This window comes from Monomorium pharaonis, chromosome 5 (genome assembly GCF_013373865.1).
Source record: "Monomorium pharaonis isolate MP-MQ-018 chromosome 5, ASM1337386v2, whole genome shotgun sequence".
In the NCBI taxonomy this organism is placed as follows: Eukaryota; Metazoa; Arthropoda; class Insecta; order Hymenoptera; family Formicidae; genus Monomorium; species Monomorium pharaonis.
In genome coordinates, this window is record NC_050471.1 from 6,452,624 (window position 1) to 6,465,771 (window position 13,148).

General features: G+C 35.4%; 1 long non-coding RNA gene across 1 annotated transcript; it reads left to right on the forward strand.

The window, feature by feature from the left end:
* Positions 1 to 388: 388 nt before the first annotated feature.
* Positions 389 to 11,887, forward strand: LOC118645680. Its single transcript, XR_004963364.1, has 2 exons — positions 389 to 3,728; positions 9,950 to 11,887. It is a non-coding gene; the product is annotated as an uncharacterized LOC118645680 (long non-coding RNA).
* The last annotated feature ends 1,261 nt before the right edge of the window (positions 11,888 to 13,148 follow it).

Genomic DNA, 13,148 nt, shown 5'->3' on the forward strand with positions numbered 1-13,148 from the left:
ACGTAATGCTCCTGACGAGGGTCGAAACATCCGTTATGCCGCACGTCGACGAGGTTGGATGAAGCTGAGTGGAGCTATGTTGACTGCAAAAGCGAATAATGCAACGTGATGTAGCTCCGCGCACGCTATTCCGCGGGGATCCGGGAAGGATACAGGCGGAAACTGCAATTGAGAGGAATTGACCCGAAAGAGGTGTACAGAGGGTGTGACATATATAATATATATATAGTACATGTATACGTACATTATGTACATTATGTATATAGACATATATATAGTACATGTACATGTATATTATATGTATGTATGTACATACATATGTATTGTGACATTGCAGTACATAATTTATAGAATAAAGTATAATTTTAAACATTTATTTAACATTTATTTTTATTTTTTTCACATAAAATACAGTCAAATATTTAAATTTCAGTGTAATTAAAAAGTTTGTAATTTGAATTTGTTAATGCATGAATTTAAAAAATAAATTGTTGATGTGATCAAAGTCATTAGTTACTTCAGAGAAGTGTTTGAAAATGTGCCGTAATGATACAGTTTGTATTTTTCACAGATAAGCTATTTTTTTACAGCACTTACTTTTTAATGACAGAAGAAAAATTAATATAAGAAGAAAAATATTATAATATTATTATTAAATATTATTCAAATATATATTTGTGTTTTGATCTGTATCGAAATACTTGAACATCTTTGAAATTGTACTTTTGAACAAAAAAAAAAGTATTTTTTTTTTTCATTAAAAAGAAACCGTTCTACGCAACATTTTTCGCAGTGAGATTAACAAGCAACTGATAGTTGACACAATGAGAATTACCAAATTCGAAAATTTTATTTTGTTCAGAATTGTATCATGTTTGCACAATTTTATCCTGCATTGTTGTTGCATTTGTTTGTTGCAGTTGCTGCAATTGTTTTTATTTTGCATTTGTTCTTCGGGCTCAGCAATGTAATAGATGTTTTACATTCTAATTTTGTTTTTTCTTTTGGCATATTTTTCTCTTTTATTTACACATAGAAAATTTTTATTTAAAACAATAATTTGAAAAATACAAGGCACTAAACACTTGAATTTAAAAAAAATGTACAGTTTGCATTTTTAGAGGCAAATTCCTTCCTCTCTGAGTTTTCCTCCTGTTGTTTTCCTGAGTTTGTACTAGCGTATGTTTGTAAAATGACTGTGCACCGAACTTTATCCCTCTAACGATCGTCGAGGCCACGAATATGTATCCCCCGCTCATTAAGGCGTGTCTTTGCGCGGCGCCGAGTTCACGTGAAAACACGGCGGATTACAGCTAATTGGTTTTTAAGCTTCACAAAATGACCGCGAGCACTCGTTACGATTTCCACCGGACAATCGCGGATAAGATGGTTTGCGGCATGTCCCCACAATACGGCGACCGCATTGTGTTATAATGCTCGAGCGTATGAAAATTGCAGCGATATTTTTCTTCAAAGCATCTCGTAGGAAAATTGCAGTACTTAGGAGCTATTTACGTAAAATTATACAAATATTTCCGTTACAAAAACGTGCATCTCAGTTATCGAAATGTGAGTGCGGCTTGTCTTTTTCCCGATGAACACATTTGATCTTTTTTTTTTCTACGCGCTTATATCTCTCTTCCAAGCTTTCTTTGATTACTGGCTTGCATAACAAAAAAATTTTCTCCACATATGAGAGTGCAAAAAATTTTGTTTGTAACCCGTACCATAATCAAGGATTTGTAAATTATGTTACCGTTAACAGCCAACCATGATTGTAGAATTCTGTGCGGCAGATTTTTATATGGAGAAAGAGAGATGAATACCAAGGGGTTTTTTTATTTATTATGTATGTTTTTATCGTTCTTTTAATTTGCCACGTAGATCTCGATGCTACTAAAAACCCTATTTCCTGCCTCGATACTCCGCCGATCGATCCGCACCCTTAATTTAATCCGATTGTTACGCGCGCGCGCAGGAAAGAGCCGATCAGACGATAATTGGTATTACTCGAAGAATTCCAATCCCGAGTTTCGTAATGGCGTTCGCGAATTAATCGATTTACGGGACGAGTCGTAAGAAGGATTAAACTGGGCCCGAGCTTAAAACAGATCATTGCGCAAATCGCCGATCGGAGCGTCGTCGTACCGAAGTAGTTGCCGAAACATTTCGGTCATCGAAATGTCGTCGTTGTACAGCGTCCGTCGTGAGAGAACTCCCTTTATTCGCCATTCGACGTCTCCACGCGCGATTTATTGATCCACGCACAATTCCACCACGGCCAACTCTAGCTTCCGTCCGTCTGTCCGGTCCAATCTCCCGTCAGCAGCATGTTACGTAACCCTGAAGCGAGGCCAACAACGGTAGGCTCTCAGAGGCCACGATTTACAAAGACGATTGCATTTTATGAGATAAAACGGATTTGCATACACGTGTTTGTGTTCTCGAGCAAAATATCTTGAAAAGTACTAGAAAGACAAATGTAATATAATACAGATTATATAAAATACGAGATGCCAGGCATTATTTGAAAAATCGCGAAATATACGCAAATTATGTTCGTAGATTATATTCGCGTCGTTGCTACCTCAGGATTTATATAGTATAAATTGTAAACGAGATAATCGGGATAATGAACTCCTGATAATTATTCGGGTTCGAATTATTCCCGATCTGCATCTCGATATCCCGAATAATATGCAATTACTGCGCGTGTAATCTGATTATTACTATTCCCCAGATTTACATGCAATATAAAACATATATATGCAATATAATAAATAACGCGAGGCGCGTGCGCGCGTAATTCACGTAATCCATAGATTATGTCGCCGATAAAATCGATCTCACCCGGATCCGTCGGGAGGTCGCTGAAGCCCATGTTAACAGATAATAAAATATCGCGCGTTCACCGGACTCGCGTATGATTTCCGTTTCGTTTCGTAATCGGAGGCCTCCGACGACGGCAGAGCGGCGTCGATAATAACTGCGGAGTGCTCGCGCGTACAAGTAGTCTGTAAAAAGATTCGCCGCGCTTAATGACGTCGTAGTAACTCGCAATTTATTCAAATCTATGCTAACCGACATTACGGCCCGTGCGCGCGCTCTTCATTCAAATTGCCGGTAAATCATATCAGCGGCAATTTACATGCCAGGGATCCTTAATTCGCCGTCTTTATTACCGGTCGACGCGGCGACGCAGCCTTTGTCATGTCGCAATATCATCCCTCCGGTTTTCCGGCGTGTCTCCATGCATCTGTAATCTAAAAATTTTTTGTCTCATCGAGACAGAGCGAGTGACTGATGACGGCAAAATCTGCTGCTGTAAGCTCGAACTGATTTTCGTTCGAGCTCGGTGCATCTTGTCAAATTTAAAAACCCTTCTCCTGCACTTTATCCGCTTGCATTTTTTTTTTTTTTTAACAAATCTCATCTTTATGCGATTATTGTCAGAACCGTAAAAAGTTAGTTTACTTCCTTCTCCGCGTTAATGCAACAATAATAACAATAAAGCAAAAAAAAACGGACCTTCCATCTAACGTGATATCTTTTGCTATTTTCTTTTAATTCGCGCATTCTATTATTACTCCTTATATACAGTTTTTCTACAACTTTCTCTCTTCTGTCTTTTTTATTTTTCAGTTTACCTTGATTAATTATGGTTTCTCTTTTTCAGTCGTGCTCTCCACGGCTCGCCGGCTGTGATAACACACTTCCGTGTGTATCAAGTAAGTGCATTCGCCTCATCCATTCGCTACCTCCCCAAAGAGCGCACTCCGAAGATGAGCTTCGAAATTCGACGCGCCTCATCAGGATACACCCCGCGTTTCGCGATCGCGTCCATCGTGATCGTTGCCATTAGGAATTTAAATATTGATCCCCGCCATCGCGCGCGTAATTGTAATGGAATCTCTAAAAGCCCGACCGTGCAGAAATTGAAGCGCTCGCCGGCCAGCCGGCCATTCGGAATCGCAGATCAAAGTTCCCGATTAACTGAGTTAACTCGCGAGAGCGGACTATGCTGGCCCCGCCGTCCACCGCGATTTATTACGGACTCGAGCAATATTACATCTAGCATATAACGTAATATAGCGACCGGCTGTGTAGCCGTCGCAGTTCCGAGACATTTTGCGAGCGTTCGCCGTTTTTGCGAAAATTCCGCATTTACGACTCATAGTCGAGTCGTGATATATTGTCCGAGGACTGGCGCTTGCTTGTCTGCGGACTACGAAGTGGTCTGCCTCTTGCGACATCGCATGAAGTCCAGTTGCCAATAGAACGGCTGACTGAATAAATGAAATATGTCGCATGTTCTACGCAAAGGCAATCATCTGTCGGATCGGTTGATGAATTGAGATTTCGAATAATATTCTAAGGATTTTAGAGGAAGAGACTTCAGTTTGGAAATTTCTTTAATTTGATACTTTTATACCTGCAAAGAGATCGTAAAAATAAAAAAAGAAGGCTAATTTGAATTACAATTATTATTACGTTAACATTTTATATTGTGATAAGAACGAAAGTAATACGATAACACGAATTGATGATAACAATTAGTGAGAAGAGTCCGCTTCGTCACACATTCGTTGTTTAACTTCTGAAGTGCCGCAGTCTGTTCTATCAACTCAGTAACTGGTTTTATCCTACTTGAAATCGCGCAAAATTACATGTTCTCAAAGACAAATTTCTTCCTCAGGAATCTCTTTCGCACTGTCAAACGAGTCGGACGATATCGTTTAATAAAGTTACCTCACGAAGCGCAATATTAAATGAATTGAGTCGCGCGCTGCTGCTGTTGCTACTGAGAGCATCCATTCCACTTCGGAGGCGATAACTCCGAAACACTATAAATGTTGCATTCCGCCTTCATCTCCACTCGGCCGTTCATTATTTGGCAAGGTTATTACAAACTTACTCGGGCCACCATAGCTCTTTCCAAGCTGACGCTCCGAATTCCTCGCTCTTTCTCCAATTGCTCTCATCCGACAAGTATTCCTCTTCCATTTCCGTAAGCAAGTTACGTTTTCTATTACCGTTCGAATGAACAGAGTGTTCTAGTTTTCGCGTTCGTGACGTAATCAAAGGATTAACGAGAGAATTGCTGACGTAATAAATTAATCGAAGACGATGCGCTAAATTTTCTCGGCAACAAATAAATTGAATTTTGTTGGATAATACTTTCTCACGATTTCTCTCTCTCTCTCTATCTCTCTCTCTCCTCTTTTTCTTCTCTCTCTTCTCTTCCCTCTCTTTCCTTAATTGTTATTAAATAATCAAGCTTCAAATTAGCGTTCTACGAATAAAATTAAACAAAGATCAAAGTTTCTTTGTGATCTTTCAACAATAGAAGCTCTTTTAACAATAGATGACCCAACAAGACGCATCGATACAAATGACATTTTCTCTGTTTAATCTGGAACATCTGCGATATAGAAAAAGCGTGTGTTATCTGACGTTATTGTCCTCGAGCAAAGAACAGAACCACCGCGGTCATACCTATTCGCGAATGAAGTGGACGAACAAAAGCTCTCGATATCAGTCTCGCCTGTTGTTATTGATATCCAATATTCAGGTTGGACAAAAGAGAGAGAGAGAGAAAGATCAGACTGACGCTTTCCATCAGTCAGCCGTCATTGCCATTGGTTTTCGCCCCAAGCGTTGCGGAAAATATTTATCTTTGGAGAACAAAATTTGAATAATATTAATGTACTTTATTATAAAATTTTCAACAGTTTTTTAATTTTTTGAGAATGCAAAAATGCTGGTTCTAATAAGTATAATAAAGGTAGAAAACTTGCGGTTTATCGATGAGATTTTCAAATTGCTTATATTTTTTATTATTTAAACGCATTTTTTATATCATAAATAATACAATATTAAAAAAGAAGAAAGAAAGACATAATTTTTTATAAAATTATAATTTTGTATTTATATTATCAGATAATTATTATATATACTTGGCAACACTATATAAATTTAACTTTCTAAACCTTCGTAAATTTTAATAATAGAAATATTTTTTGATAAGTTATTATACCACTGTCTTTAGAAAACATTTCAAAATAACAATTGCAATATTTTTGCAATAATATTTATTTTTAATTTCTTCTTACATAATTAAAATCTAATTATTTTTGCAGAAAATCTAATTTGATTTATAAAATAAATAAGATTTTTTTATCACTGATAAGAGTTTAGGCTTACAAAAACGAATTAAAATCTAATTAAACAGAATTTTTCATCTAAAATCTGTAATCGAATATAAATCTGCGATCGTTTAGATGACCGACATTTTTGTTGTGGGATAATTTAAATCTTTTTTTAATGATTAATGGAACTATACATATGGTAACACATTATGTGGTCATAAAATCAGTGTAGTATATACATGATAGAGATAATCCGTAGTTCGTTTATCCCGAACGCATGATCGCGGATCACGTGTATCAATATTTACTCACGTTCTCGACGAATGACTGCGAGAACGCGCGGATCCACTGGTGTTTCTCTGATGGCGACAAAATCTCATCATTCTTTCGGCCATTCTCGCAGACCCTGCACCCTGGACATTTCTTTGTCGAGAGAGGAAGAGAGAGAGAGGAAAGGACGGATCGAACGATCGCGACTTATCGTCGACACGGTACGTGACGACAATATTTGTCGATTTCGATTCGTCCCTTTTTCCGAGGAGCGGTCGAACGCGCTTGCTCGCCCGTCAGAATGCAGGATTACGTGACGCGTGTTGGAAAAACCGGTATGGCAATTTTGTTTTCGGGTTGTCTTTTATTTGTGGATAAAAAATTCACGAGGTATTGCACAATCCGATAAACGATGCACTTAACACGTATGATAGAATGATGTTTGGATAAGAGAAAATTAATATAAAACTTTTGTTTTGAAATATTTACTTAAAAATGAATATCAATTTGATATAATCATGTTTTTAGTTTGCATTGTTTATTAATAAGTTCTTAAAATTTATCTAATGTGTATGTGTGTTTTGATGATATTTAATATAATTCTAAAAACGCGTATTAGAGTGGAATGTTAAAAACACAATTGTTTTCGAGGACGTTTATAAGAGTGTTTTTATTTTATATGTGTTTAAATATTATGCAAAAAAGTTTTATATATATATATATATATATTTATTTATTTATTTATAATGTAAAGAAACAAACTTTTTGAAAGAAAAGTTCGATAATCAAATATTAAAATCTGTCTCAACCTTTTCCAAAGGTAAGGTGAAAAGTTCGATGTCACGTTAAGTCACATCAGCCATTTCTCAGGTGCCTGGGTAATCCTTTGCAGCTTTAGTAATCCTCCAAAACTCAGTACACCTCGACAAGGAAACAAGGAGACAAGTCTCGAAGGGTCATAGGGTCGCATCCTCGTAACGTTCCTTGTATATTCTGTAGGATCGAAAAGTTTCCTCTCGATCCTGAAGCTTGTTGTGTGATTCATGACAGAAAGCTGGCAAGTAAAGCCAAGTCCAAGAACGTATGCGAAACTTGCTAATCGCACAACAGCGTCATTCTTCGGTGATCAAAGAATCAAAGGATAGAAAGTAGAAAGTTTGCATTTTCATCAGTTTTCTAGGTTATTGTTCAATCTTTATAAAATAAAAAGACTTTTGAGGAAAGAAAAATTTAATTTTCTTCTTGTGAAAGACAATAAAATGTTCTTAAATTTTTATAATATCTCAAGAATAGACAAAATAAAAGATAAATGAGATAAAAATAGTAGTAAAAGTTATCAATACAGATGATGTAAACTAATACACTTTTTTTAAATCTCTGCAAATATTTGTGAGAAAGGGAAATGACAAAGCGAAAAAAGTAATATGATTGTGCCAGTGTATATCATATCAAACCTATCGAATGCAACGAAAATAACTTGGAAAATATCGTAGTGGAAGCTCGCAGTGTCAGCATCCTTATAACTGAACACAGTTTTACATAGTAAACATACCTTTCTATTTTGTAGTATTTGTTATCGAATTTTGCTCGTCAGAGCCCGCAAAACCTTCTGTTACTATAATATAAATTTGCACCTGTAAATTTTATAATTATATAACATTAAATTTAAAATTAATTAGAAACAAGTAACATGTTACAATACTATCATATATACTATTTAAATAGAGTAATCTAAATCATAAAAAATTGAATATTATGAAAAATTATATCTTTTTAAAAGAGAAAAGAAATATGAATGTATAAAAAACAAATACAAATCTATGTAAAAAATAAAATGAAAAACAATATAATTGTAGCATGCAAATTTAATCGTCTTATGTTTAAATTTGCTTCTGTGTGTGAAATTTGTCTTATACAAAATAAAAATACTAAATATACTTTTTTTATTCTCAGGAAATATTAATAAGTAATTAAAAAATTAGACATTGATAAAATTTGATATTTTTTTATATAGTTAGCAATAATAAAGTGACACTTTTAAATTTATTCAATCAATTTTGAATTGGACAATCTCGTACTGACATCAGAATTGAGCTCGTGACAAAAAATAATAGGTTAAATCGCATGAGAGCAACTTTCAGAGAGCAACGTTCACTCGTGTTTTTTTTTTTTTTTTTGCTAGATCAACGTGTCTCTCACGAATACGATTGCAAATGTAGTGCGCGGTTGTCCTTATCGTTATCAACGGTCCGACACTCCTCCCTAGAGTGTCGCGAACGGAAAGTTCGCTAACCGAACATAGAGATGGATCCATAAGATCTCTAGGGAGAAGAGCTTTCAGAATCAATCTTCTCTTTCCCAGATTCTAATCTAAATGTCAAATGAAAATATTGTTCCAACTTTATGACCTTTGAGATTTGGGAAGAAGCTTTATACACATTGATATTGTCATCAATTTCAAGTTAGCAAGTAATAATCGAGTGTGCAACAAAAAAGATATAACCCTTCTTTTTCTTCTTGTTAGTTCATGATGTTAGAAATATTTTTATCGTTTTGAAAATTTATTAATATATTGATATTGTAATATACATAAACTAATTTATATTAAATATGACTCCTTGTAGTTCAAATATATAATTTATATTTGAATATTAAGTTTTGCGATTAATTCATAATTTCTAATGAATATAATAGTATACTTGTCAAAATCACATTTCTCTTACGTAAACTTTTTCGCATTCACATTTAAATTAAGTATTTGTAATTTGATAACTACACAGTTGAAGCACTCGCTTTAAAACAGATATATATTTTCAAAAGAATAAATCCTTTTAAAGGATTCGTTTCTATCTTGAAGTTTAATTTCACGAAAGCGGGCTTTCGCTAATCGAGTTTTGATGTCGGCTTCATCTTCATTCCTTCGATTCGGTGAGAAAAGGTACGAGTACCAAGAACGCGTGCAAAACGCGTTCTTGCAGGCACGTTTTACAATTCTCTGCGAATCGCGATTCCTTTCATCGCGCCTTTTGCAAAACACGATGGCATCGATGAACTGTCTGCACCGTGCACTTCCGCGATATACACCAGGGATCGTCGAACTGATGAAATACGGATGGAACGAGGTAGCCATGTGCGATACAGAAAGTAAAAGGAAAATGTAATCAGAACGTACGTAGATACGCTGCATATGCGATATAGAATGTGTGTGTAAAATTATGTTATTGTTTAAAATTGCTACTACGATTAAAAATAAATTCAATTTTCAACTTTATTCGCAGATCTTAATGAAAAAGTATTAACTTCAATAGAAGAGTCGTACATTTTTCTTATATTAATTTTTCCAATTTTAATGTTTAAAACTATATATTCATTAATTCTTTTTTCTGTAAGACACAAATAAGTTTTAAATTCAAGAGAAGTCTATCATCAGAAAATAACTGAAAATTTTTATTACTCCCCGATATCGTCATTCGTTGCACATCTTCATTCATTATTAATGTTGTGAATGATAGACTTAATTTCTCTCGCAGGAGAGAATGGCGCCATCACGTCGGAGGTCCATAAACACGCTTTCGATGGATGGTATGGGAAAGCGAGACGAAGGAGTGTTGTTCTTGCTTAGGGTTCTTGGCAGAACACTGATTTGTCAGCGGCGCTACATTAGCCTTCTCGTCGAGAAGGGGCCAATAAACCACCCGCCGGCTCGCAGTCGGAAAAACGAAGACTTGAGTAGGAAAACAGTCGACTTATTGGACGATTCCGCCCGCAGCGAGTGCGCATCGTCGGGAAAGTTTCGCAAAACGTGTTACGGTTATTCAGTATATAACGAAGCCCATAGGAAAGAATAATCTCCCGCACTTTGTTACTTAGACTTAACTTGTCGCAACACGCAATCGAAGTGACTGTATAGTTCCAATATGTTGTCAAAGCATAGAGATTAAAGGCCTTAGCAGAACAGCTGATTTATATATTTTACAATGTTTCATGCTTTAAATTTTTGTAATATATAATAACTATTCTCTGTCTAAATCAGCCATTCTGTTAAGGTCCTGAGACTAATACTTTGAACTCACTCCGGATTTTATTAATAAAAGTTGAGGCTGGGTCTATGAATCGCTGTTAAAATTGTTTCAATTAAAAAGTAATAAACAACGAAGTTTTGTGTGTACGCAAGAGATCAAATTCGAATATATGCGACTGTTTTTACTTAGGTATCTCATATTACTGATTTTATATTATTTATTGCGCCGGTTTGAACTTGTACTTTTTTTATTTTTATTTTTGTCTTTAATTGTTTTATTATCAAATTATATATTAATTTTATTAGCATCGGTGGCCTCTTGGCGCATCCTGGTCGATTTTCGCAAATAATGTAACTACGAGGGATCTCCGTATTTCGTACACGGTGTCGGTCCGCCGACGTTATTGCCCGCATTTGTTACCATTGCGGGCGCGTGTAATGGCCCGGAGGATTAGCAATTTGTCAATTAGTGCCCAGTTAATTTATTTATCGCCATGTATTCGCGGAGCGACGACTCTTTCAGCCTCGAACTTACGTCCCGCGGCATTCGCAAGCGGCAACCGCGGCGAGCATGCGGCTTCCTTAACGCCTCCCTTAATTTAGATATAGGATAGTAATAAGAGCATCATACACGCCACCGACGAATAATCGCGGTTACACCGGAAAAACAAAACCATATCCTTTTATATATAGCACATTTAATTTCCGATAAAATTGATAGCTTGTGGCACTCTTTCCATATCAAACTATTGCTATAATAATTTTTTTTTAATTGATTTTTAAAAAAGATACATAATGATTTATACATCATACTAAACCTTCATATATCTTACTTTAGTTAGGAAAAAGTTTAAATACTTATGACGAGCCTCTATTTCGAACTTAAGAGTAAATTCTTTTTTACCGCTGCATTTATTTATTCTGTTTAAATCAGTTTCTTGGTATTTCTTTTTTTCTAAAAAAAGGATTGAAAAAATTATCTTTGGGGGAGAATTCACGCTCGAATGGAGCGAAAGAAAGCGATATGTAGTATTTGATCAAAAGCCGGATTAGCTTGTCGCTCATGGTGACAGCTCCGGGACCATAATGATATTTATGCTAAAACTGGTGATGATGGAGTTAGCAGCGACGGGAACCGATTTCGCCATAAACACGACTCGACACTCAGTGGCCACTCCGGGGTATCGTCGAACCCCCACCGTGGAATAATATACATGTCTGCCGCGGTTGCAGCATCACGGTTCACACGCTTAGTAAATATAGCCGAGCCGGCTAAAAATGGTTATCGGTGAAAGCGAACACCGTAAACGTATTTATTGCCCTTAATAGAAAAGGCTCGATGTGTTGCCCTTCACCTCATATTTTAATAGAAAAAAAAAGAAGCAAATAATACTTGATGATAAATACTTTGTAATGTTTGAAATTATATGTATAAATTAATAAGGCTAATAATAATTTCTTTTAAATCCCTCTCAACTTAAAGTACGAATTCTGTTTAGCGATCGAATTAATTTTGAATTAATTGTTCACTTGATAAGATAAGACTTAATAAGACAAGAATAGCATAAATATTTTTCAAGGAAAGATTGAAAAGTCTTATCAAAGCCGCGCGTCATCTGATAATGGAAGCGCGACATACAAACGTCATAGCAAGCACGGTGTGAAATCTGCGATGCGATTCGAGATGCAACACGTATTGAACATGAATCTTTGTCAAAATCGATGCGCGCGCGATTCGTGTGCAGCATGCATTTGATGCATGTTGCACCGCGCTTCGAATCGCATGTTAGTAGTATCGCCTCGACCTGCCTTATGCATAACTGCCTGCTGCCGCCAGAATAACGTTACATCGTAAAGAGCCGCCGTACAACAAACACTAGGAAAGCCGAGACGGCAGCTGTACACTCACTCTCTCTCACACACACACATACACACACGCGCGCGCACAGAGAATGCCGTGTATAATACGTGACTGATGATTTACAGGCTGCTAATTCAAAATCCAATTAATAACAGCTATGGGAGATAGTAATTAAATTCCTGTTATTGTAGCTATTACCAATTATTTCCTGAACTAAATGTTACTAGTATTACATAATTGAAGAGATACGTAAAAGTGTTAAAACTATTACGCTGAAAAAAGGCTTGGTTGTAATAATCTAATTTTGGTTAAAGTTACCCCAGAGCTTCAAGTGAAACAGTTTCAAACTAAACGTAAAATAATTATAATTAACGAAATATTTATAATTATTATTAAACGTTTTGTTATTGCCATAATTTTGTTATTATTATATTTGTTTATAGCAGCCAAATATTTCGAACGATACTAATTAAAAAATGTGTTGTATTTGTGACTATAATTTCATAGTAAAATAATTATAGTCAAGAATATAATTTTTATTGTAAAATTATTACTTTAATAATAGTAATATAACAAAAAATAACCATATGTTATAATTTAAAATTGTATAATTAATAGCACATTTTTTTCATAATTGGCATCACTATAAGTATCTAGTTATTATTATTAATATTATAGTTACTATAAAAATCGTATTTCTGATTACAATTATTTTACTGTACAATTATAACCGCAAAGGCCATATATTTTTCTATCAGCATATTATTACTAATGCTTCTCACGAATTTACATAGGAGTTTTTTCTGTGATACATTACACTGCATCAATCATTGCATTCATATTAAAT